This window comes from Podarcis erhardii (assembly GCF_964252035.2).
Source record: "Podarcis erhardii genome assembly, chromosome: 18".
NCBI lineage: Eukaryota > Metazoa > Chordata > Lepidosauria > Squamata > Lacertidae > Podarcis > Podarcis erhardii.
The window spans coordinates 6144774-6171169 of NC_138516.1; the positions used below are offsets into that span (position 1 = coordinate 6144774).

Genomic DNA, 26396 nt, shown 5'->3' on the forward strand with positions numbered 1-26396 from the left:
GGCAGGAGCAGGGACCGAGCAACGGGAGCTCACCCCGTCGCGTGGATTCAAACCGCCAACCTTCTGATCGGCAAGTCCTAGGCTCTGTGGTTTAACCCACAGCGCCACCCGCGTCCCTTAAGGTAGCAGCTACTATTATGCTATAAGATCCACTGTCCTGTGATATCATATATGAGTTTATACTATTGATAAAGCCCAAGGCTAATATTTCCGCTATTACAATTCATATCTCTTTTGCTGCCGAATTTCTGGTGCAGATTTTATGTAGCGCGAACATTCATGCAGCCGGCCTCTTCGGCAGCCCAAGGCCGTTTGGAGCAGCTCTGCTGGCTTGTTTGAGCGAAACAATGGCTGTTTCTGCAAAGGTAGCTTCCATGGCTCGTCGACGTCTTTCTTTTCTTTTTTCCCTCGCTCAGTTTGGCACATCTAGCTGAATCCCAGAGCAGGGAGGTGAGGAAGGCAAGTTGCCAGCGGCTCGGCGAGCCTGAGGTATGAGTCATGCATTGCTTTGCACATTCTCCATCATGGGAGAGAGCGAAAGGAACCTTGCGCTCTTAGCCTCTTGTTTACAGGCTAACTATTGTTGCAGCCAAGAAAACAGGCTGCTTCTCACTCCTTGACCTTGCAAGGGGGTTGGAGCCGCGCTGGGAGACTGGGGTGAGCCAAGGATTTCAGGGCTCGCAGAGACCTTTCTGGGAGATCGGTGACCCTTCGTGGGAACCGCTGTGAGCTACCCAGGATGTAGGAGGAGATTCCTCCTCCGCTGGACCCTCCCGGAGGGGAAGAAAGGGAGGCAAGCACTGAGAAATTGAGCAGCCCCTGCTGGAATGCTGGGCTGGAATTTCCTCTGGCAGGGAATTATTTATTATCAATTTGCGGAGGGTGTGACTCGCCTGCTGAAATGGCGAGACTCGTGGGTTCCTGAAGAGGTGGTTCCAATCATTGCAACAATGGTTTCGCGTCAGGAGCCAAGAATGTAAGACGAGTTTGGCAGATCGGGCCAGTGGTCCATCTCGCCTAGCAATCCTGGTCCTGCAGCAGCCAACCAGATGCGACAGCACTCCCCCCCCCCTTGTGATGCCCAGCAGGTGGGCTTCATAATAAATAATATTTTTTTATTTATACCCTGCCCTTCCCGATTCAGGAAACTGGGCTCAGGGCGGCTAACAACAAATTTAAAACACTTAATTGATGCTACAAAAAAAACAGCATAAAATACGGTATAAAGCGTAAATAACAATAAAATCAAAAATCAATTTAGGGGGAAATCCATCCAATAAACATTAGATGATCACCAGGGCTAGCTGGCTAAATTAGTCCCACTTGGGCCAGCGAGGAGACCAGGGGAGAATTAGCTGTGGGATTCCAGAGTGGGGAATCTTCACAAAAAGGAGAGGGGGAGGGAAGGAAGGAAGGGGAACAAAAGATCAGGCCAGGTTCAAATTGAAAGCCAGGCGGAATAGCTCTGTCTTACAGGCCCTGCGGAAGGAAGTTAAATCCTGCAGGGCCCGGGTCTCATGGGACAGAGCATTTCACCAGGTTGGAGCCATCACTGAGAAGGCCCTGGTTCTTGTGGAGGATAATCTGACTTCCTTAGGTCCCGGGACCTCTAAACTATGATTATATTATTCATGGACCTTAAGGTCCTCTGTGGGGCAGACTAGGAGAAGGTGGTCCTGTAAGTACGAGGGTCCTAGGCCGTGAAGGGCTTTAAAGGTCAAAACCAGCACCTTAAACCTGACCCGATACTCCACTGGGAGCCAGTACAACTGGTAAAGCATTGGGTGAATATGCTCCCATGGCAGAGACCCCGTGAGGAGCCTCACTGCAGCATTCTGCACCCACTGGAGTTTCTGGGACAGCTTCAAGGGCAGCCCCGCGTAGAGCAAATTACAGTAGTCAAGCCTGGAGGTGACCGTCACATGGATCACTGTGGCCAGATCAGGGCGGGAAATGTAAGGGACCTTCAGGGGCAGTTTCACAGCCTCCAGCAGTTTGAGACACAGCATGACTGATAACCTCTGGTAACCTTGTCCTTCGTTTGTCTGATGCTCTTTCGAAGCCTTCCTGTGGCAGGCAGTTCCGTGGGTGAACTGAAAGCAGTGTGTGTGAAGAAGTGCGACCGTCACCTCCAGGCTTGATTATTGTAACTCGCTCCATGTGGGGCTGCCCTTGAAACTGACCCAGAAACTCCAGCGGGTGCAGAATGCCACGGCGAGACTCCTTACGGGGTCCGTGCCGCGGGATCACATTCACCCAGTGATTTACCAACTGCACTGGCTCCCGGTGGAGTACAAGGTCAGGTTTAAGGTACTGATTTTGACCTTTAAAGCCCTATGTGGCCTAGGACCCTCATACCTACAGGACCGCCTCTCCTGGCATTCCCCCGCGGAGGACCTTAAGGTCCATGAATAACCATAGTTTAGAGGTCCTGGGCCCTAAGGAACTCAGACTATCCTCCACCAGGGCCATTTGGGAGGTCTCAAGGTGGTTAGATTGGTCTCAACTAGGGCCAGGGCCTTTTCAGTACTGGCCCCGACTTGGTGGAACACTCTGTCCCAAGAGACCAGGGCCCTGCGGGACTTGACATCTTTCTGCAGGGCCTTGGGGGGGCAGAGCTTGAGGGGGGAGTACAGCGTTATGCCCCTCCCCATTTTATAATAATAATAACTTATTATTTATACCCCGCCCATCTGGCTGGGTTTCCCTAGCCACTCTGGGCGGCTTCCAACAAAACACTAAAATACAATAAATAAATAAATAAAATACAATAACCTATTAAACATTAAAAGCTTCCCTAAACAGGGCTGCCTTCAGATGTCTTCTAAAAGTCAGATAGTTGTTTATTTCCTTGACATCTGATAGGAGGGTGCCACCACTGAGAAGGCCCTCTGCCTGGTTCCCTGTAACTTGGCTTCTCGCAGCGAGGGAACCACCAGAAGGCCCTCAGCACTGGACCTTAGTGTCCAGGCAGAACGATGGGGGTGGAGATGCTCCTTCAGGTACACAGGACCGAGGCCGTTTAGGGCTTTAAAGGTCCGCACCAGCACTTTGAATTGTGCTCGGAAACGTACTGGAAGCCAGTGTAGGTCTTTCAAGACTAGTGTTATATGGTCTTGGTGGCCACTCCCAGTCACAACAACCCTGTGAGGTAGGATTTGCTGAGGGACAGTGACTGGCCGAAGGTCCTCCCCCTCCTGGTGATCTTCATAGCCAAGTGGGGTATTGAATTCTGGTCTCCCGTGTCCTAGTCCAATATTCCAGCCATTGCACTGGCTCTGTTTCATAAAGGAAAAAAAAAATCACAAACTGAGGTGCAGAAGTGAACATCAGATTGGCAAAAAGGCTAAAACAATGGAGCCCTTACCCATCCCTAGATAGAACCAGCCTCTTTCCATCTTGGACCATGGGGTGAGCCTGAGACGGAAGCTCCCCCACCTCTCCATTTTTGGGATGTTCTCCCCCAAAAAGCCAAGCACCCCAAACCGCTTCTGCCCCAGTTCATTGCCTTGTTCAATCTAAAGTCGTGGACTTTGCTGTGTCGGCGTGTGTCTTTTTAAAACCAGGATTTACAACGCGTCCCAGCCCGGCGTGTAATTCGAAGCCCTCCCTCTCCTCAAGCAGATGAGGGCGAAATCTTGACACTAATTTCTGACAAATGCTGGAAGCTTCAGGTTCCTTTGCAGCCCAAGAATACTCCCACGTGGACCTGGAATAAATTGTTCCACATTTTCCCCCTTCTGGCCAGTTTTTCTTTCCTGGCAATGAAAGTGTTCTCTCCCTGCAGTGGACTCTTCCCTCAGTCCTCGGGTGGCCTTTAAATCTCTCACTGGATCACACAGCTGAGTCTTAAAGGGTCTCTGGGTCTGGCGCTCCCGCCCCCCATGTGTGGGCCTTTGGCAGCCCCTTCGAAATCTCCTCCCCATACCGCAGAGATTGCTCCAGCAGAGTGTAGCTTTGAGGAGGCCTGAACTGGAACAGGGGTTGTATATGTTTTAGAAAGAAAACAGCTTCTCGTTTCTAGGGAGTTTTGGAAACGTCAAGAGTTGCCTCTCTGGCGTGATCTAGACTTGGAATTTCAGAGCAGAGCTTTCCAGGTGAAAAGTTGGGATCCATTCCTCAGCGACAGACAGGGGCGTAAGGAACCAGCGATTTCCCTCCTGACCCGAACTCATCGCAAACAGCGCGTTTCCCTTTTGCCACAGTTCTGTTGCTTGTCTGCTGTTGAATGTAAGTAACTTGGGTAACTATATTTTTTGCTCTATAAGACTCACTTCTTCCCTCCTAAAAAGTAAGGGGAAATGTGTGTGCGTCTTATGGAGCGAATGCAGGCTGCGCAGCTATCCCAGAAGCCAGAACAGCAAGAGGGATTGCTGCTTTCACTGCGCAAACGATCTCTCTTGCTGTTCTGGCTTCTGAGATTCAGAATATTTTTTTTTCTTGTTTTCCTCCTCCAAAAACTAGGTGCGTCTTGTGGTCTGGTACGTCCTATAGAGCAAAAAATACAGTATTTGCTGCATTTGTTGCAATGCGAAGGAAACATCAAAATGTATTCTTTTTTTCTTTTCTTAAGACCTCCCATCATTCATTACGTGTCATTTGCGGACTTAAAAACAGCAGCAGCAATGTGAATGGATGCCAGTCATATTGAGCTTGACTGGTTTCCATTCCTGACCACAGACAAACTGCAAACGGCAGCAATTTTGGCTACCGTTTCCAATTTTGTGGGGGAATCACTGGCAATCCTGGTGGTCGGGCGTATGCATTGCAGCCAAATGGTTTCAGGTTGTGGATGGCTCAGTCAGTGGTAAAGGTAAAAGGAGTAAAGGGACCCCTGACCATTAGGTCCAGTCGTGACCGACTCTGGGGTTGAGGCGCTCATCTCGCTTTACTGGCCGAGGGAGCCGGCGTACAGCTTCCAGGTCATGTGGCCAGCAGGACTAAGCTGCTTCTGGCCAACCAGAGCAGCGCACGGAAATGCCGTTTCCCTTCCCGCCGGAGCGGTATCTATTTATCTACTTTGACGTGCTTTCGAACTGCTAGGCTGGCAGGAGCAGGGACTGAGCAACGGGAGCTCACCCCGTCACGGGGATTCAAACCCCCAAACTTCTGATCGGCAAGTCCTAGGCTCTGTGGTTTAACCCACAGCACCACCCGCGTCCCCGTACAGTGGTACTTCGGGTTAAGAACTTAATTCGTTCTGGAGGTCCGTTCTTAACCTGAAACTGTTCTTAACCTGAGGTACCACTTTAGCTAATGGGGCCTCCCGCTGCCACCACGCAATTTCTGTTCTCATCCTGTAGCAAAGTTCTTAACCTGAGGTACTATTTCTGGGTTAGCGGAGTCTGTAACCTGTAACCGAGGTACTACTGTACATGGGGCAGCAAGGCTTACCGGTCATGGGCAAATCACTCCTGCAAAGATCATCCGTGGCATGGACCAGCGTAGCACGACGCCGGAAATCGCGTCTGCGCATGCCCAGACACTGCACCTGCGCAGAAGCCATTTTCAGCATCTGGGCATGTGCAGAAGCAATTCCCTGTATCTGCGCATGCACAGACGTGATTTCCGGCGTTGTTCTGTGAGTCCCTGTGCCGTGCTGGTTTAGTGCAGCGTGTGGGCGACTTGCTGAGCAGGCAGCTTGGTTCGGGGGTGGCTCACAGGCGGTAAAACAGTCTTTTTGGGCCAGAGCAGGCCCATGGGCTGCACTTTGCTGACCCCTGGCTCAGTAGAATGTGATAAGAGGAAGCATGCATTTTTATCTCATGTTGCAATAAAAATAATAATAATTTTTATTCATACTCCGCCCTCCCCAGCCAAGGCCGGGCTCAGGGCGGCTAACAAGCAATAATAAAAACAAGTTGAATGAATACAGCATAAAAACAAGATTAAAATACAACATTAAAATATTGAAATGCAGCCTCATCACAGGAGGAGAAAGGAAAAAGGAAAAAGAAAGAGGGGGAGGGAATCAAACTAGCTCCAAGCCAAAGGCCAGGTGGAACAACTCTGTCTTACAGGCCGTGCGGAAAGAGATCAGATCCTGCATGAGACCCTGGTCTCATGAGGCAGAGCGTTCCACCAGGCCGGGGCCAGTGTTGAAAAGGCCCTGGTTCTGGTTGAAGCTAATCTAACTTCCTTAGGGCCCGGGACCTCTAGGGTGTTGCTATTTATGGACCTTGAGGCTCTCTGTGGGGCATACCGGGTGAGGCGGTATGTAGTGTAGTGGAGAGATTCCCGCCCCCCCCCCCCACCGGCTAAGGTCAAGAAAAGCTGGGGAGGGGGTAATGGTTTTGAACAGAAGCACGGCTGAAAGGGGAAAGGGTTTAGCAGGCTCCTTTCCTCCCACTGGAAACCCCTGGTTTGGAGGCTGCTGTTTTTGTTAAGAGGAGATATATAACATGCTCTTTGGATGGCAAAGAGAGGAAGAGGATGGGGGATGAGCAGCGGCGTAGCATGGGTTGTCAGCACCCGGGGCAAGGCAAGTAATTTGCGCCCCTAACCCCTAACCTGCCGCCGCTGCCAGCTTCTTCTTGCTGCTGCCTGGGCTGGGGTATTTACGGTAAGGTAGCCATGGCGGCGGCGGGTCCATGTCAGGTGATCTGAGGCGAGTTGCTGCCGCCCAAACGACGCCGCTTGCCCGGAGGAGGAGGAGGGCAGAGAGGCGAGGAAAATGCAACATGGCCCAGCAGCTGCAGCAGCGGCGGTGCTGCTGTGAGGAGGGGCTGCCTGGCGCACCCTCCGTGGCCCTGACGTGCGGGGACCGCGGCGAGCGCTGAGAGCCGCTGCCTGCCGGACGCCTTCAGCCCGGACGTGCGCACAGCTTTTCAGTTCCGCAAGACATGGGGCTCTGCTACAGCCTGCGCCCGAGGCTCTTCGGCGACTCCGGAGGCGGCGAGCGCCCCCCCCAGATGTTCCGCCCGGTGCGGCCGGCCCCCCTGCACCCCCCACGCTACGCCACTGGGGACGAGGGGACCTTGCACAAAGCCAGGAGCCGTGGCAGTCAGGAACTGTGTGTTGATTTGAAAATAACCTGTCAAATATTTGGCGGCAGGCTCTGGGAACGTATTTATTGTTGCCATTAATAAGAGAGAGAGAGATTCAGAGTGGAGTGCCTCAGAACATCTATTGATGCCAAGGTTAAACGCAAGGCAGGTGCGAGATGCACAAACAGGCTCTATTGAGGTCCCCACTTCAAAATTTCCAGTTGACGTCCGTGTGCTTCGAGAATGCTTTTCTTGTAGGCTGAGGGTTAAGGGTGCACCAATATGAATTGGAAGATAGCAGCATCAGCTTTCTCCCACGCTATCTGCAATGTCTCTTTTCTGTAAGAGGAACACAAAAAAGGTACCAAAAAAATAAAATAAAATCTGCTACTGGCTTCAAAATCCGGCTTCCCAAGACATTTTCTTCTTCTCATCCTCGCCACCGTCGCACAAAACAATCAAGGCATGAATATTCATTGCACTAATGCGTAAGGCATAGGTAGGCAAACTAAGGCCCGGATCCGGCCCAATCGCCTTCTCAATCTGGCCCACAGACTGTCTGGGAATCAGCGTGTTTTTACATGAGTAGAATGTGTCCTTTTATTTACAATGCATCTCTGGGTTATTTGTGGGGCCTGACTGGTGTTTTTACATGAGTAGAATGTGTGTTTTATTTAAAATGCATCTCTGGGTTATTTGTGGGGCGTAGGAATTCGTTCATTTTTCTTCCTTTCAAAATATAGTCCAGCCCCCCACAAGGTCTGAGGGACAGTGGACCGGCCCCCTGCTGAAAAAGTTTGCTGACCCCTGTAAGGTGTGTGGTGAAACTAATGCAGGAGAGCTCAAGGTGTGTGGTGAAACAGACACGCAGATGCGTGCTCTTGGACAATAGAAGGTGCAAAACTGAGGTGAAAATGTCTTCCCATTCAGAGCGAAGGTAGAAATCTTTGCCCTTGCTCTGACTTGGCTTCCTGGCAGCACCACTGAGGCAAATCGGATCGGTCACATGGTGCTACAATGCCATACTGGGTCCCTGTTTAGTAAGCACGAGCGCTAACACTTTCCGAGGGCAGAAAAGCAAAAGGACCAAAGAAGAGTTTGGATTTGGATTTGATATCCCACTTTATCGCTACCCGAAGGAGTCTCAAAGCAGCTAGCATTCTCCTTTCCCTTCCTCCCCCACAAGAAACACTCTGTGAGGTGAGTGGGGCTGAGAGACTTCAGAGAAGTGTGACTGGCCCAAGGTCACCCAGCAGCTGCAGGTGGAGGAGCGGGGAAGCGAACCCAGTTCACCAGATTACGAGTCCACCGCTCTTAACCACTGCACCACACTAACAGCATCTTGTGCCTACAAGGGTTAGCCCAATTTCACCTGTGGGCTTTTCATAGAAGCATAGAGTTGGAAGAGACCACAAGGGCCATCGAGTCCAACCCCCTGCCAAGCAGGAAACACCATCAGAGCACTCCTGACATATGGTTGTCAAGCCTCTGCTTAAAGACCTCCAAAGAAGGAGACTCCACCACACTCCTTGGCAGCAAATTCCACTGTCGAACAGCTCTCGCTGTCAGGAAGTTCCTCCTAATGTTTAGGTGGAATCTTCTTTCTTGTAGTTTGGAACCATTGCTCCGTGTCCGCTTCTCTGGAGCAGCAGAAAACAACCTTTCTCCCTCCTCTATGTGACATCCTTTTAGATATTTGAACATGGCTATCATATCACCCCTTAACCTCCTCTTCTCCAGGCTAAACATGCCCAGCTCCCTTAGCCATTCCTCATAAGGCATCGTTTCCAGGCCTTTGACCATTTTGGTTGCCCTCCTCTGGACACGTTCCAGTTTGTAAGTGTCCTTCTTGAACTGTGGTGCCCAGAACTGGACACAGTACTCCAGGTGAGGTCTGACCAGAGCAGAATACAGTGGCACTATTACTTCCCTTGATCTAGATGCTATACTCCTATTGATGCAGCCCAGAATTGCATTGGCTTTTTTAGCTGCCGCGTCACACTGTTGGCTCATGTCAAGTTTGTGGTCAACCAAGACTCCTAGATCCTTTTCACATGTACTGCTCTCAAGCCAGGTGTCACCCATCTTGTATTTGTGCCTCTCATTTTTTTTGCCCAAGTGCAATACTTTACATTTCTCCCTGTTGAAATTCATCTTGTTTGTTTTGGCCCAGTTCTCTAATCTGTCAAGGTCGTTTTGAAGTGTGATCCTGTCCTCTGGGGTGTTAGCCACCCCTCCCAGTTTGGTGGGCTTTTGAAGGGAAGTGGGACACAGCCCAGCTTAGTCCCCACCAGCCTCCCTTCTCCTCTCTTGGAAATATTCTTTGGCAACTCCTGTGCTGTTTTGCTTCTGGTAACAACAACCAGAGGAGTTCTTTCCTGTAAGATTCCTGCCTCCTCTGCCTTAAATGCACACAGCTCTTTCACACCTGGGAACACCTGCCAGCTATTTCAGCGGCGGGTCAGGTTTGTGGGTCAGGAGGAATCCAGGCTGAAAGCAGGGGGGGGGGAGCAGCCGTCGGTAATCAACCCTTCACCAAGTGGAACCAGCAGCCCAAGGAAATGACTCGCTAATACACCTCCCTGCCCGAGATTCCTGCGCGGGCGGAAACTTGGCAAGCCGGCCTGGAGGAAGTGACTCAGCCAAGGTCGCTGTGAAGAGGCAGTGGCAGAGGCTGGGCAAACAAGACACGGAAATGCCACCCCCCAGCCCTTGGAATGTGCAAGGAAGAAAGGGGGGGAAATCGCACGCTTTTCAACGTTTTTCAAAAAGCGCCAAAAATAATACAGCACTTGGCAGCGAGGTTTGTTTGGCTGCAATTTCTCCTCCTTCCCTCCCCATCTAAGAATACTTAAAAAGAAAGAAGAATATTACAGTCCTAGCTGCTCTTTAGGATTATCTGGGCGTAATCCCGTTGAATTCAGTAGGATTCCTTCTGTGTAGACGTAGATAGGGTGCCGTTATCAGGGATGCGGGTGGCGCTGCGGTCTAAAGCACTGAGCCGCTTGGGCTTGCCGATCGGAAGGTCAGCGGTTCGAATCCCCGTGACGGGGTTAGCTCCTGTTGCTCGGTCTCAGCTCCTGCCAACCTAGCAGTTCGAAAGCACACCGGCGCAAGTAGATAAATAGGCACCACTGCAGGGGGAAGGTAAACGGAGTTTCCGTGCACTCCGGCTTCCATCACAGTGTCCTGTTGCACCAGAAGCGGTTTAGTCCTGTTGGGTACATGACCTGGAAAGCTGTCTGTGGACAAACGCCGGCTCCCTCGGCCTGAAAGCAAGATGAGCGCTGCAACCCCATAGTTGCCTTTGACTGGTCTTAACTGTCCAGGGGCCGGCGTACGGCTTCTGGGTCATGTGGCCAGCATGACTAAGCTGCTTCTGGCGAACCAGAGCAGCACACGGAAATGCTTCCCGCTATTTATTTACTTGCACTTTGACATGCTTTCAAACTGCTAGGTTGGCAGGAGCAGGGACCGAGCAACAGGAGCTCACCCCGTCATTGCGGGGATTTGAACCGCCAACGTTTTGATTGGCAAGTCCTAGGCTCTGTGGTTTAACCCACAGCGCTACCTGCATCCCAAGGTTGCTATAGTTTGCATTTAAAGATGAGTGTACGCTTTCTGAAACAATACACTGGCTCATACTCAGCCGGTCATTCGAAATTCACACCTCTCCCGATGCGCAAGGCAGTTCTCTGAAAACACACACACACAAAAAAACCCCCCCACATATATCAGAGAACATACAGGCATGCATTATGTTACGGGAAACTGCATACAATTCGCGCCAAAAAGTTTCAAGAAGTTCTTAAAACAAACAAAACCCACCAATCGCCCTGGAAATCTGGACGACCGAATTTAAGATTGGAAAAACAGGAAATGGACAGCTCTGTGCATCCCCTACCTGTGGCCCATTAATTACGTTCTCTTTTAACGAGCGTTTTAATCTCCTTTTAAAATGACGTGTTGCAAAGGTTCCCCCCTCCCTTCCAACTAGCTGGATTTTTCTCAACCTCCCCCCCCTCCCCATTTTCCGCCTGCTTTCCGTTTCCTCCCTTTTGCAAGCGTGCCCAATTTCCAAACAGTGAAAGACGGTAATTAAAATTAATTAGCCACCGCGGAGCTGGCTGCATCCAGAGAGACGTTGTGCACAATGCGGGGGGTGGGAGTGAGACTGAGCCATCCAGCTGAATAATTCACAAGGCCCTGCCTTGGGGAATCTAATTTGAAGAGCCCGGCTCTACCTGGGTGAAACTCGCCACCTCGGCCGGATGAATTATTTACACCTGCCAAAGTTATACAGCCCCCCTCCCGCCCCCCCCTGCCCCAGAGACATGCTCCCTTGAAGCACAGGTGATATAGTGATGGAGATGGCAGGTCAGCGATACTGTCCACACCTTGAAGCGATTCAAGCTGAGATGAAGAAGAAGAAGAAGAAGAAGAGGAGGAGGAGGAGGAGGAGGAGGAGGAGGAGGAGGAGGAGGAAGAGTTTGGATTTGATATCCCACCTTTCACTCCCTTTAAGGAGTCTCAAAGCGGCTAACATTCTCCTTTCCCTTCCTTCCCCACAACAAACACTCTGTGAGGTGAGTGGTGCTGAGAGACTTCTGAGAAGTGTGACTAGCCCAAGGTCACCCAGCAGCTGCAGGTGGAGGAGCGGAGACTCGAACCCGGTTCCCCAGATTAGGAGACTACCGCTCTTAACCACTACACCACACTGGCTCTGAGAGAGCAAGATATAAGAGAGCAAAATAAGAGAGCAAGGCTTCTGCAGACTTAAATCTCCCAGTACAATATCCTGAATTCCTCCTTGCTCTTCTGTGGGTGTTGGCGGTGATCCCGAACATTCCTCTATGCCCAATTCTATCTGATTTACTCTCTCTGAGAGCCAGTGTGGTGTAGTGGTTAAGAGCGGTGGACTTGTAATCTGGGGAACCGGGTTAGCTTCCCCGCTCCTCCACATGCAGCTGCTGGGAGGAAAAATGGGGGGGACAAGGATGATTTTGGATAATATGTCTTGTTATAATTTTGAAATAAAAATAAATAAAAAAGAAGTCTCTCAGCCCCACTCACCTCACAGAGTGTTTGTTGTGGGGGAGGAAGGGAAAGGAGATTGTGAGCCTCTATGAGACTCCTTCGGGTAGTGATAAACTGGGATATAAAATCCAAACTCCTCCTCCTCCTCCTCCTCTCAAGCACAGCCGCCAACTTGAACAGAAGATGGGGGGGGGGACACACAAGACAGAGGAGGAGCCGCCAGCCACTGCGCTTGGCTCCACAATCGTAGAATTGTAGAGCTGGAAGGGACCCAAAGGTCATCTAATCCAACCCCCTGCAATGCAGGAATCTGAATTCAAGCATCCATGACAGATGGCCATCCAATCTCTGCTTAAAAACCTCTGAGGAAGGAGAGCCGACCGCCTCCTGAGGGAGACTGCTCAAGGTTCTTACTGGTGTTGAGTCAGAATCTCCTTTCATAGAATCCTAGAGTTGGAAGAGACCACAAGGGCCATGGAGTCCAACCCCCTGCCAAGCAGGAAACACCATCAGAGCACTCCTGACATATGGTTGTCAAGCCTCTGCTTAAAGACCTCCAAAGAAGGAGACTCCACCACACTCCTTGGCAGCAAATTCCACTGTCAAACAGCTCTTACTGTCAGGAAGTTCTTCCTCATGTTTAGGTGGAATCTTCTTTCTTGTAGTTTGGAACCATTGCTCCGTGTCCGCTTCTCTGGAGCAGCAGAAAACAACCTTTCTCCCTCCTCCATGTAACATCCTTTTATATATTGGAACATGGCTATCATATCACCCCTTAACCTCCTTTTCTCCAGGCTAAACATGCCCAGCTCCCTTAGCCGTTCCTCATAAGGCATCGTTTCCAGGCCTTGGACCATTTTGGTTGCCCTCCTCTGGACACGTTCCAGTTTGTCAGTGTCCTTCTTGAACTGTGGTGTCCTTTCTTGTAACTTGAGGCCATGGGTTCGAGTCCTACCCTCCAGAGCAGGAGAAAACAAGCTTGCTCCATCTTCCATGTGGCAAGCCCTTGAGCTATTTGAAGATGGCGCTCATATCTCCTCTTATCAAGTCTAAACATACCCAGCTCCTTCACGCGCTCCTCGTAAGGCTTGGTTTCCAAATGCTTGATCATTTTTGGGTGATCCCTCCACTGTCAAACAGAAAGGTCCTTTACCTTTCTACCTTACTTTCAGAAAGTTTTCCCCCAGATGTTTAGTCAGAATCTCCTTTTGTGCCACTTGAATCCGTTGGTTTGGGTCCTACAGGGGAGGACAAGCTTCGATGGAACAACCTTTCAGATATATGAGAGAAACCAAAATTGACAAACTACGTTTCCGAGCATAATTCAAAGTGTTGGTAATAACCTTTCAAGCCCTCAATGGCCTTGGCCCAGTAGACCTGAAGGAGCATCTCCACCCCCATCGTTCTGCCCGGACACTGAGGTCCAGCTCCAAGGGCCTTCTGGTGGTTCCCTCCCTGCGAGAAACCAAGTTCCAGGGAACCAGGCAGAGGGCCTTCTTGGTGGTGGCGCCCGCCCTGTGGAACGCCCTCCCATCAGATGTCAAGGAAATAAAACAACTATCTGACTTTTAGAAGACCTCGGAAGGCAGTCCTGTTTAGGGAAGTTTTTAATGTCTGATGATTTCTCATGTTTTTAATATTCTGTTGGGAGCTGCCCAGAGTGGCTCGGGAAACCCAGCCAGATGGGCGGGGTATAATTTATTATTATTATTATTAGCCCAATAAAGCTGATCTTTGTGTGGTTAACTATTGAGATCCACTCTTTCACGGATGGGCCGTGGCTTTGGGGTGAATATGCTGCCATGCATTGCTCAGTTTTAACTGTACGCCAGGATGCCAGCGCAAATTTCATCCCGCAAGGGGCAACAGTGCGATCGTGAAAATTTCAATGCAAAGCTCCCCTGATTTTCTGAGTTAACTGATTGCTCCCCCTGCCGAAACAGTTAACACTATGCCTTTTGCATTGTCTGAAAGATCACACCGAAGGCAAGAAAGGAAAGGGAACGTCAAGAACATGGAGCAAAGTGCCATCTGACTGCAGCCTCAAGCCGTTCGTGACGCTCCTCCAATGTCTATGGATTTTGGAAATGCACACAATCGCTATGTGCCTTCAAAAATAGTTGTGACATACTGGATTTGTCTCTTTCTCAGGCCTGTCTTTGTTTAGGTTAAGGTAAAGGGACCCTTGACCATCAGGTCCAGTCGTGACCGACTCTGGGGTTGCAGCACTCATCTCACTTTACTGGCCGAGGGAGCTGGCGTACAGCTTCCGGGTCATGTGGCTAGCATGACTGAGCCGCTTCTGGCGAACCAGAGCAGCACACGGAAATGCCGTTTATCTTCCCGCTGGAAGATTTATCTACTTGCACTTTGACGTGCTTTCGAACTGCTAGGTTGGCAGGAGCAGGGACTGAGCAACGGGAGCTCGCCCTGTCATTGCGGGGATTCGAACCGTCGGCCTTTTGATTGGCAAGTCCTAGGCTCTGTGGTTTAACCCACAGCGCCACCCGCACCCCTTTTGTCTTTGTTTCGCTGAGTAGCAAAGAAAACGACCTCTTAAGAAGCACATTTCACTTGGCTAAACCAAAGCGGTTTTCAAGCCCAAAGTTTTCTATTTGGTGTGCGATCTGCCTGTTTCTCGTTTCTCCAATCTCAAATTCGGTTCTCCACATTTTGCAGCAATCTGGGATTTTTTAAAATCCTCGTGAAAATTCACAGCATTTTGGTGTGAATTTCCCCCAGTGAACACACTTCTATAGGCAGCTCTAACCAATGCACACATTTTTATTGCAAGCAATTTCTCCTACAAAACGCATATTTGTATTTTATCTTCGCTAGCATCTTCATTTTTGCATGCACTTTCCCCAATATATGAATTTTTGTGAACACTAGTAGGAGTATCACATTGCAATTTTTACTTTTTAAAGTGTTAACTCCAAAGCCTAGCTGTGTTTGGGTTCTCATGTTTCAGAAAGCGAAGATTTGGTAGATTTGGCCTTAAATGAGTACTGAATTGCATTGCTCCTCCATCCCCAATTCGATGCATGAAGATGATGCAGCAGTTGGGTTTTGCAAAGCTAGTGGCAAGTTTGGCAAGTCAGGTCTTGCAAAGCTTACCTTAAACGCTGGTCCAATTGGTATCAATACACTGACGAGTCGAGGGACCAGACCGGTTTCAATGGATTTGGACAACAGAAATCAGCTGTAATCATGGGCATATCCTGTGGGGTGTTCATATCTGAGGCTGTGTGACCTAATGGCTAGAGCAGGTCTGGCCTGGGCAGCCCAGCCAGCTTGCCGAAAAGCCCAGAAACCGCTCGTAACCCTGTGCGGCACTCAGCAGAAGATGCAAAAAGCTTCCCTTGTCTCTTGCCATCTTGATGTCTCTCGCTATACGACCCCTTTATTTATTTGTTAGAATTCCAGAGCTGCCTTTTTCTGTGTGTATGTTTATTTTTGGTGCCAATGCAAGATGACTTCCTCTATGCAAATGGGCACTTAATATGCAGATTGGTGTGTATTTAATATGCAAATTGCCCTGCGGATATGGAGGGCTGCCAGACTCTCCTTGGGTGTTGCAGACGTACGGCAGTCTTCCACTGCGGAGGCCACCCAGGTGGGGATCAGACCCCCCCCCCATTTTACAATTTGCAGGGGCCTGTTTGGGGTTACCTTGGTGGTGCAGAAGGGGGGGGGAATGTCAATTCGGTGAGAATTTAAAGGCATACCTACCTAATGCATCCTTTCTGAACCAATAACTTAAAGGACCCCGGAGGGTTAAGTCCAGTCAAAGGTGACTCTGGGGTTGCGGCACTCATCTCGCTTTCAGGCCGAGGGAGCTGGCGTTTGTCCGCAGACAGCTTTCTGGGTTATGTGGCCAGCAGGACTAAACCGCTTCTGGTGCAACGGGACACAGTGACGGAAACCGGAGCGCACAGAAACGCCGTTTACCTTCCCGTCGCAGTGGTACCTATTTATCTACTTGCACTGGCGTGAAGTGAGGTTACTGAAGTGAGGTTACAGGGAACCAGGCAGATGGCCTTCTCAGTGGTGGCACCTGCCCTGTGGAACGCCCTCCCACCAGATGTCAAGGAAAGTAACAACTATCTGACTTAGAAGACATCTGAAGGCAGCCCTGTTTAGGGAAGCTTTTAATGTTTGATGTTTTATCGTGTTTTTAACATTCTGTTGGGAGCCGCCGAGAGGGGCTGGGGAAACCCAGCCAGATGGGCGGGGTATAAATATGTTGTTGTTGTCAATGATGATAAAAGCTTTCTCCAATATTGAAGGCCTCTGAATACTAGAACCCTCACGCCATCCAACAGCATCCTTCTTATGTAGGTCTATTGTTGTTGCTGTTTAGTTGTTTAGTCGTGTCTGACTCTTTGTGACCCCCTGGACCAGAGCACGCCAGGCACTCCTGTCTTCCACTGCCTCCCGCAGTTTGGTCAAACTCTTGCTGGTAGCTTTGAGAACACTGTCCCACCATCTCGTCCTCTGTCGTCCTTGTGCCCTCCATCTTTCCCAACATCAGGGTCTTTTCCAGGGAGTCTTCTCTTCTCATGAGGTGGCCAAAGTCTTGGAGCCTCAGCTTCAGGATCTGTCCTTCCAGTGAGCACTCAGGGCTGATTTCCTTCCGAATGGATCAGTTTGATCTTCTTGCAGTCCATGGGACTCTCAAGAGTCTCCTCCAGCACCAGAATTCAAAAGCATCTATTCTTTGGTGATCAGCCTTCTTTATAGTCCAGCTCTCACTTCCATACATCACTACTGGGGAAACCATAGCTATGTAGGTCTATTAGCTCACCAAAATCGAACCTCCCCGAGCAAGGGCAGTCTACCTGAGATTACATGGGGCCACAGAGCATGGGAAGGAGGCTGCCTTCAAGCCCTGCCTGTGGCCGGCCACAGCAACAGGACGCTGGGCCGAATAGACATGCACACGGCCCGGCCACCTTGTGGCAAATGGGCCTCCCCCCTGCCATGCGTGGCGAGCTCCCTGCGGGGAGAAAGAGTGAACATGAACCGGCACTGTTGTTGCAGAACGCGGCAACCTCCGCCACTTTGCAGCTGGATCGATGTCTCACGAGCTTGGCTTCCTGCTGTGTTGACACCCCCCCGGGAGCCGGGGACATGTAGATTCAATTTCAAGATCCACTTACAGCTGCTGTTAATAGGAACCCGGGTCCTCCTTCCTTTTCCCACCTCCCCTGCCTTGCGCTTGAAGCTCCCCGCAGGCAGCATGAATCACGTCTCGTGCGGGCTCCACGGTCTCTCGCCACAAGTGCGGAGGGCGCAGAGATTACGGCCGCTGTTCTTTCTGGCTCCAAGGTCTCCCCGCCCCAATATGATCTTGGCATTAAGGCCGACCTGTCAGTAGCAGGTGGCGCCGTGGGTTAAACCACAGAGCCTAGGGCTTGCCAATCAGAAGGTCGGTGGTTCAAATCCCGCGACGAGGTGAGCTCCTGTTGCTTGGTCCCTGCTCCTGCCAACCTAGCAGTTGAATGCACGTCAAAGCGCAAGTAGATAAATAGGTACCACTCCGGCGGGAAGGTAAACGGCGTTTCTGTGCGCTGCTCTGGTTCACCAGAAGTGGCTCAGTCCTGCTGGCCACATGACCCGGAAGCTGTATGCTGGCTCCCTCAGCCAGTAAAGCGAGATGAGCGCCGCAACCCCAGAGTCGGCCACGACTGGACCTAATGGTCAGGGGTCCCTTTACCTTTACCTTTTATGTCGCTCTTTAGGTGCCACATGAAAACGTTCTTCTTCAACCAGGCCTTGGGCTGGTTAACATTCTGCAGCCTTTTTAATGTGTTTGCGGGGGTTACTGTTTGGTTGCTTCTGTCTCGATTATTTATTTGTGCTATTATCTTGTATTTTTATCTTGTCAAACCGCCCTGAGACCTTTCGGTGAAGCATGTAATCAGTGCTGTTTTTGTAGAAAAAGAGGTGTCGGAACTCACCACGAACTTATTCTCTTATAATGGCAATGGCGTCCACCTGAGGAAAATAATAATAGTAGTAGTAGTAGTAGTAGTAGTAGTAATAATAATAATAATAATAATAATAATAATAATAATAATATCCCGCCCATCTGGCTAGGTTTCCCCAGCCACTCTGGGCGATTCCCAACAGAATATTAAAAGCACAATAAAACATCAGACATTAAAAACTTCCCAACACAGTGCTGCCTTCAGATGTCTTCTAAAAGTCAGCTTATTTCCTTGACATCTGATGGGAGGGCGTTCCACAGGGCGGGTGCCACCACTGAGAAGGCCCTCTTCCTGGTTCCCTGTAACCTTACTTCTCACAGGGAGGGAATCGTCAGAAGGCCCTCAAAGCTGGACCTCAGTGTCCGGGCGAATGATGGGGGTGGAGACGCTCCTTCAGGTGCTGGAACTGAGTGCCGGTTTGTTCCAGCTGAAATAAAAAAGGCCCAAATCATCATCATCCAGCCCTTTCTTCATGAGGACTGGATCCTTGCTTTTATTTTGAGGGCGAGGAGCATAGCTCGCTGGTAGATTATTTCCACAGAACCATAGAACTGTAGAGTGGGAAGGGACCCTGACGATCATCTAGCCCAACCCCGTACAATGCAGGAATATGCAGCTGTCTCATATGGGGATCGAACCTGCAGCCTTGAAATTGTCACCACCCTGCTCTAGCCAGCTGAGCTATTCTTCCATAGGCATCTAGGAGTCAACCTGCAATAAGATCAATCAACGACAGCAGCAAATGGCAGTGACTCTGTGGGTTGCGTTACAGCATGGGTAGTCAAACTAAAGCCTGGGGGCCGGATCCAGCCCAATCGCCTTCTCAATCCAACCCGCAGACGGTCTGGGAATCAGCGTGTTTTTACATGAGTAGAATGTGTCCTTTTATTTAAAATGCATCTCTGGGTTATTTGTGGGGCACAGGAATTCATTCATTTATTTTTCCCCCAAATATAGTCCGGCCCCCACAAGGTCTGAGGGAAAGTGGACTGCCCCCCCTGCTGAAAAAGTTTGCTGACCCCTGCGTTACAGTTTGCCCTTTTCAAACCAATTCCTGAACTGAAACACAGCCATCTACTGCCAGTCACAGTAGACAATAAATGGCCAAAGGTAAAGGTAAAGGGACCCCTGACCATTAGGTCCAGTCATGGCCGACTCTGGGGTTGCGGCGCTCATCTCGCTTTATTGGCCGAGGGAGCCGGCGTTCAGCTTCCGGGTCATGTGGCCAGCAGGACTAAGCCGCTTCTGTCAAACCAGAGCAGCGCACGGAAACGCCGTTTACCTTCCCGCCGGAGTGGTACCTATTTATCTACTTGCACTTTGAGGTGCTTTTGAGTCTGGTGTAATTCAGTGAGGACGTGAACTGCCCTGTCCCTTGCTCACGCCCTTAGGACAGAAAGACTAGAGCAGCTGTCAATCGCCAGGCATCACAACGCCATCATGTGATTTGGTGCCCTGAAGTTCCAAAGTCCGCAAACAGCATATATTAACGGGAATAACCAACCAAAAGGCGTTATATTGGTGGCATTTGGAGATTGCAAAAAAATATTATAGTTTATGTGTCTGTGTTAGGAATTCACCCCAAAAACGCTGACAAATATTCATTTGGGTTTTGTTTTCTTTAAAAAATAAATAAATTGCCAATTGCTGCGGAAATAGGGAGAACTGAATTTAACTGATTGGAAAAACGAGAACCTGCAACAGAGAGGTTTCTGCGTTTCTTGTGTTCAGCTCTCCTTTCCTGGAGGTGAAACCAGAGGCCGTAGGAGCATCTGGTAGGCAGGCAGGCAGGCTAAAATAGCATTCTGCCTTGTAGATCCTGTACTGAGCAGCAGTTGAACCAGATGATCCTATAAAGGTCCCTTCTAAATCCATGATTCTAACTGGCATGTGGGAGATCCCGGGGTTCAGTTCCTGCCGTCTTCCTGGTTTAAAGGGGACGTGGGTGGCGCTGTGGGTTAAACCACAGAGCCTAGGACTTGCCGATCAGAAGGTCGGCGGTTCGAATCCCCGCAATGGGGTGAGCTCCCGTTGCTCGGTCCCAGCTCCTGCCCACCTAGCAGTTCGAAAGCACGTCAAAGTGCAAGTAGATAAACAGGTACCACTCCGGTGGGAAGGTAAACGGCGTTTCTGTGTGCTGCACTGGTTTGCCAGAAGCGGCCTAGTCCTGCTGGCCACATGACCCGGAAGCTGGACGCCGGCTCCCTCAGCCAATAAGAAGAAGAAGAAGAAGAGTTTGGATTTGATATCCCACCTTTTACTCCCCTTCAGGAGTCTCAAAGTGGCTAACATTCTCCTTTCCCTTCCTGCCCCACAACAAACACTCTGTGGGGTGAGTGGGGCTGAGAGACTTCAGAGAAGTGGACTAGCCCAAGGTCACCCAGGAGCTGCAGGTGGAGGAGCGGAGACGCGAACCCGGTTCCCCAGATTACGAGACTACCGCTCTTAACCACTACACCACACTGGCTCCTATAAAGCGAGATGAGCGCCGCAACTCCAGAGTCGGCCACAACTGGACCTAATGGTCAGGGGTACCTTTACGTTTACCTTTAACTTTGGACAGAAACTGGAGATCCCTCTCTCCAACTTCTCAGATGAAGGGAGATAATTTCCAAGCTGACACACTGATGCTACATTCCTTGTGAGAAGTCACTGAGCTAACCTCAAATTCTACCCAATTACCATTTTCAAGCGGAGAAAATGTTGCAACCAGGGAACATGGTTCCCTCCTGCCCCCTTCCAGCAGGTGTAAGATATCGCTCATGGCTGCTGCCGCCTAACCAGTTGCCCTGAAACAGGACCCTTCCTACGTATCCCCTGTACTACCAAACCCATATTGCAGTGCAACCTGTTGCACGTAAACACTGTACTCCTGAATCCATGATGCAGTGCAATGCGAAGCTATCGAGCGCTTGCATGAGGGCATCCAGGTCCCTTCAAACCAAGTCACAAATGAAATGTAAAGCGTTGCAGGAGTGTTGAAAGTGTCAGCTTCCGTTCTCACCTGTAACCCCGCAAAAGGCAGAAATTGGGTACAATAAAACAGGCTGCTTGGCTCAGGGGTCTGATTTGCAAATGAAATTCCATTTGTGGTGGTGGGAGGGTTGGTGTGTGGTGTGTGTGTTTTAGAAACAGCTATTCAGTGCCTTTGTCCCAAAGTGTCAAGAAATGCAAATGTCCAACTTGCTCAACAATTGGATTTGACCGTTACTCTTGTAGCAGAGTGGGACGTGGGTGGCGCTGTGGGCTAAACCACAGAGCCCTAGGACTTGCCGATCAGAAGGTCGGCAGTTTGAATCCCGTTGCTCAGTCCCAGCTCCTGCCAACCTAGCAGTTTGAAAGCACGTCAAAGTGCAAGTAGATAATAGGTACCGCTCCGGCGGGAAGGTAAATGGCGGCTTAGTCCTGTTGGCCACATGACCCGGAAGCTGTACGCTGGCTCCCTCGACCAATAAAGCGAGATGAGCGCCGCACCCCCAGAGTCTGCCACGACTGGACCTAACGGCCAGGGGTCCCTTTACCTTTACCTTGTAGTAGAACTTTAATTGCGACACAAGGCTCACAGTGCTCCTGTAAAATAGAGCTTAGCCCATGGTCCACCCCCCTCAAAAAAAAAAAACACCTTATGATATTCTTCTCCCCCCCCCCCGCCCTCCCGCAAGGCAATTCAGCACATAGAATTGGTGGCCGCTGTTACTGGTTTCAGTCCACAAATGATAAGTATTTGATTATTCCGCTCTTCTTTTCTGCATTGCCTTGAAATAAACAGTGTGGAGTAATGTAATGGTAACATAATAAATTGCGTAAAATTCTGCCGCAGTGGTCAGTGGGATAAATGGTGTAGTTTTTTTGGGGGGGAGGGGTTTGTCAGAAGCCGAACTGCAGCAGATGAGAAACAGTGCTGCGTGCCCCAAACTCAGGCCCAAATGGAGAGCAATGTCTCTGCCGCCCTCGCAGTCGCTGCCGCCGCCACAAAAATAAATAAATATACTTTGGGGTGGGGAGGGGGGGAGAGAAACCCTTTGCAAACTTCTCCACCGCCCACCACTTAAAAAAAAAAAAATCGGTGAAGTTCTTTCCCCAAGATCTCTGCTAATGGAGATAGCTGAGAGGCACACAGCTCTTCTGTAAAATGGGGATGGGGGTCAAAACACAGCTTTTCGTGAACCTGTTCAGTCCAGGGCTGAAAACCCCCAAACAGCCTAGGAGTGGGAGGAAAGTTTACATCTTGCGAACTCACTTTTTCCCACACCCCTTTTACTCTTCTATTGCCAAGGAAAAGAAGGGAGCATTTTTTAAAGGAAACATTCGCTATTCCATCACCCCTTCCTGTCCCTTCCATGTCAAGGAGGCTTGCTAATCTATCTACTGTATTTTTTGCTCTATTAGACTCACTTTTTCCCTCCTAAAAAGTAAGGGGAAATGTGTGCGCATCTTATGGAGCGAATGCAGGCTGCGCAGCTATCCTAGAAGCCAGAACAGTAAGAGGGATCGCTGCTTTCTTGTTTTCCTCCTCCAAAAACTAGGTGCGTCTTATAGTCTGGTGTGTCTTATAGAGCGAAAAATACAGTAATCGCCCTTTCTTTCTTTCTTTCTTTCTTTCTTTCTTTCTTTCTTTCTTTCTTTTTCTCCCCCCGGTCTGATTTGTACTGATTGCTTTATTGGCATCCGGTGTTCTCTCAAGGAAATCCCCTCTAAAACACCCAATATCTCTAAACAGCCTTCCTCGCATTAAAAGGCGAGTGGGTTTTTTTGATGCTTAGATAATCTCTCCCAGCAAAGCCCAGAGTTTACATGATCCACTCGCCATTAAAGGATTCCAGACTAACCCATTACTTTTCTCGCGAAATCTCCAAGTGCCTGGAACTGATGTTACCTTCTTCCCTTTTAAAGAAATGTCACGCTTTTGAGAGAGTTATCCTTTTAGCTTGCTTTTCCGTCCTCTCCACCCCCCAACTCTGATGATAATATATATATAAGTATTTGTGTGTATAATATAGCCCTTTTGGGATTCAGCCAGTATCCCGATAAAAATCTCTGCTTCTTCCAAAGCGATAAGGGAGCCAGCCAGAGCATAATCGCCTCTCCGAGGAAGCAGCTGCGTGCTTCAAGCAGAGAGAAAAATCTCGGGCCAATTTGGCTGCGGTGCAGGAGTTGTAAGTTACTGTCGCTGCCACCGGCCGGCCTATGGCGAGGGGGGTGAAAGGTTGTGCGCCATTAGATGCAAAGACCGGCTGTTAAAATCCACTCTTGGCGTCCAAATCGGCTTGCCGGTCGTGCCGCGCTCTAAATCTCTCTGCCTTGCGGGCAGCCCGGGAAGAGGAGCGTTTCCCCCCCCTCCGTTCCGCAGGGCCATCTATCATTCACTTTCCCAAGGGCCTGTTTCTCCAAATGCATCAGCTTCAATTAGGAAAGGGGGGGCAGTCCTGGGCAGGCAGCCTCTGGCTCCCCTCCTGTGCCCATAATGCAAATCCTGAAATGAGAGCTGTTACATTTCTGCAGCTATCTTTTCTTCTTTTCCACGTTTGTTATAAGAAAATACTGCTCCTTTTCCCTTATGGGGCATCCAAGAGCTCATATACAGTCATTTGTTGTTGTTGTTGTTTAGTTGTTTAGTCGTGTCTGACTCTTCGTGACCCCCTGGACCAGAGCACACCAGGCACTTCTGACTTCCCCTGCCTCCCACAGTTTGGTCAAACTCATGCTGGTAGCTTCCAGAACACTATCCAACCATCTCGTCCTCTGTCGTCCCCTTCTCCCTGTGCCCTCCATCTTTCCCAGCATCAGGGTCTTTTCCAGGGAGTCTTCTCTTCTCATGAGGTGGCCAAAGTCTTGGAGCCTCAGCTTCAGGATCTGTCCTTCCAGTGAGCACTCAGGGCTGATTTCCTTCAGAATGGAGAGGTTTGATCTTCTTGCAGTCCATGGGACTCTCAAGAGTCTCCTCCAGCACCAGAATTCAAAAGCATCCATTCTTCGGCGATCAGCCTTCTTTATGGTCCAGCTCTCATTTCCGTACATCACTACTGGGAAAACCATAGATACAGTATACATAGTATGCAGTCATACCTTGGGTTAAATATGCTTCAGTTTGAGCTTTTTCAGGTTATGCTCCACTGCGACCCGAAAGTAACGGAACTTCTGGGTTTCGCTCGCACATGCGCAAGCGCTCAAAATGACGTCATGTGCATGCGCGGAAGCGGCGAATCACGACCTGCGCACATGCAGACACGCAGTCGCAGGTTGCATTCTTCTCAGGATGCGAACGGGGCTCTGGAACAGATCCCGTTCACATCCAGAGGTACCACTGTAGAGTCCCCTATTGGAAGGTGAAAATAACAAGAGGCCAGCCAGAGAATATTGAGAAGCAAAGCGGCCAGTAAGCCTGATCTTTATTAAACTGGTGCAACAGGGTCTCCCACTCCCCACACCACAGGAGGCAGGAGGGACCCCAAACAATGGTGTGCAAGCCCTTATGTAGACTTTTGAAACTGTTATGTACTGAGTCGAATAGGATCCAAACTGCAGCAGTCTGATTGGTCCTAGAACAATGCAGCAGTATGATTGGTTGGCAGGAACCACCCAATCATGCTCCAGATAGAAGTGAATCCACAACCTGATTGGCTTACAGTAGAATTCCGGAATTAGCCGATCATGTGCAGCCCATTGTGTAAATAATGGATATAAAGCAGATACTTTGAGGGGACTTTCATTCATTCCTCCTCACCACTATGAGCTGAATAAAGAGCATGAAATCACTTTGCGACTCTATTTCAGAAACTGACCACCCTGTAGCTCAAGACCACCCCTCAAAACATCATACATACATCACAGAAGGAGGCAGTCTCCAAGAGAAATACATCAGTCTACCACAGAAATCCTGTTTGTCAGAATACCTGACAATGGTCACTGATTGCTCCACCTGGATAGCTTGGCCATACTTTTGTGATGGTTAATACTTTAGTTCCTGAGTCCAGGTCACAGGCTCACCCTACTCATGTACAAATTCGCCCTTAAGACAGGATTTGAGTAAAGAGACAATAATAGGGAGGCTTTCATATTTCCTTCCTCACTGCAGAGAAAGATTTGAGGTCATTTGGGGAGAGTCAAAATGGCTCTCCTGTACTATTTCAGACACGTGGTTTATATGCTTATGTATGTGTTTGCCTCGTAGATTTATGAACGTATGATTTATATATTAAATGCAAAAATTCCTCCAGTAGCACCTTAGAGACCAACTAAGTCGCAATGTTAGAAGATGAGCAATTAAATACTCCTGAGATGGTATGTTTGATGTTGTTGGGGCTAGTACAATACGATACGATAATCTTTATTGTCATTGTCCCATACAGAACAACGAAATTGAAATAATCTACATCAGACATTCAAAAACCCACAAGCCTGCTATCCCAGCCTGGTTAGCCCCCTAAAAACTCTGATGCCCCATAATTGAATACAATATGCTCCCATAGAGACTACCCTACACTGTGTTTAAAACCAAAACTGCATTTGGATAGAAACTGTTTCTCAGGCAGCTAGTCCTAGTCTTTATAACTCTGTACCTTCTTCCAGAAGGCAGAAGCTGAAAGAGATCATTTCCGGGGTGTGCGCTGTCCTGCGCTATCTCTGCAGCTTTCTTATGGCACCTGGAAGCATAGATTTGATCCAGTAATGGTGTTGTCTGGGTGTATGTGGCAGCAAAGTTGGCATCTGGGTTTATTGCAGGCTCTGGTACCAGTGTCCGTGTTAAGTCTGGTTGTTGTATTATTGTGGGTGATGAGTTGTTTAAGATTGGGTGGCTGTCTGTAGGCAATGAAAGGTCTTCCCCTGACCTTCCGACCAGCAAGCCCAAGGCTCAGTGGTTTAGACCACAGCGCCACCTCGTTATTATTTTCTGGGGCAATTTTTTTTAGAAAAAATTATAGCCCCCAAAGACGGGATTGTTATTGTTATGTACTGAAGTTCTCACCCTGGGCCAGCAGGGGGATACTGTAGATAGTTATGCAAATGAAGGATCGAAAGTGATGTTCAGTGATTGGATTGTTTGTATGCAAATGAAGGATCGAAAGTGATGTTCAGTGATTGGCTAGTTACAGAAAATGGTTACTGTTGCATTCTAGTGGAGCTCTATATAAGCAGGCTGACTGAGCTCCTCAGTTCAGTTCTGTTCCAGCTTACAAATAAAGAGCTGCTTTGGAAGAATCGCTGTGTCGTCTGATATGTTCGTTCACAACTTAACAGTTATGAGAATTATAAGGTCTAAGATATAAAATAAATGAACCAAGCAAACACATACATGAATATCTAAACCGCATGACTGAAACAGAAAAAAGTCCTGAAACTATTTTGTCTCTCCCAAACTGACCTCAAAAGTTTCTCTGCA

General features: G+C 49.4%; 1 protein-coding gene across 2 annotated transcripts in view; it reads left to right on the plus strand.

Moving 5' to 3' along the window:
* The window catches only part of SEMA6B (semaphorin 6B), a 164273-nt gene that overhangs the window by 50492 nt on the left and 87385 nt on the right, over window positions 1-26396 (plus strand). The window contains exon 1 of one of the 2 annotated variants that reach the window (XM_081846104.1): window positions 3493-4230. The exons of the other annotated variant lie outside the window; for it this stretch is intronic. The gene's annotated coding sequence lies outside the window, so the exon portion shown is untranslated. Of the gene's footprint in view, window positions 1-3492; window positions 4231-26396 lie in introns of those variants that run through there. 2 annotated transcript variants of the gene reach the window in all.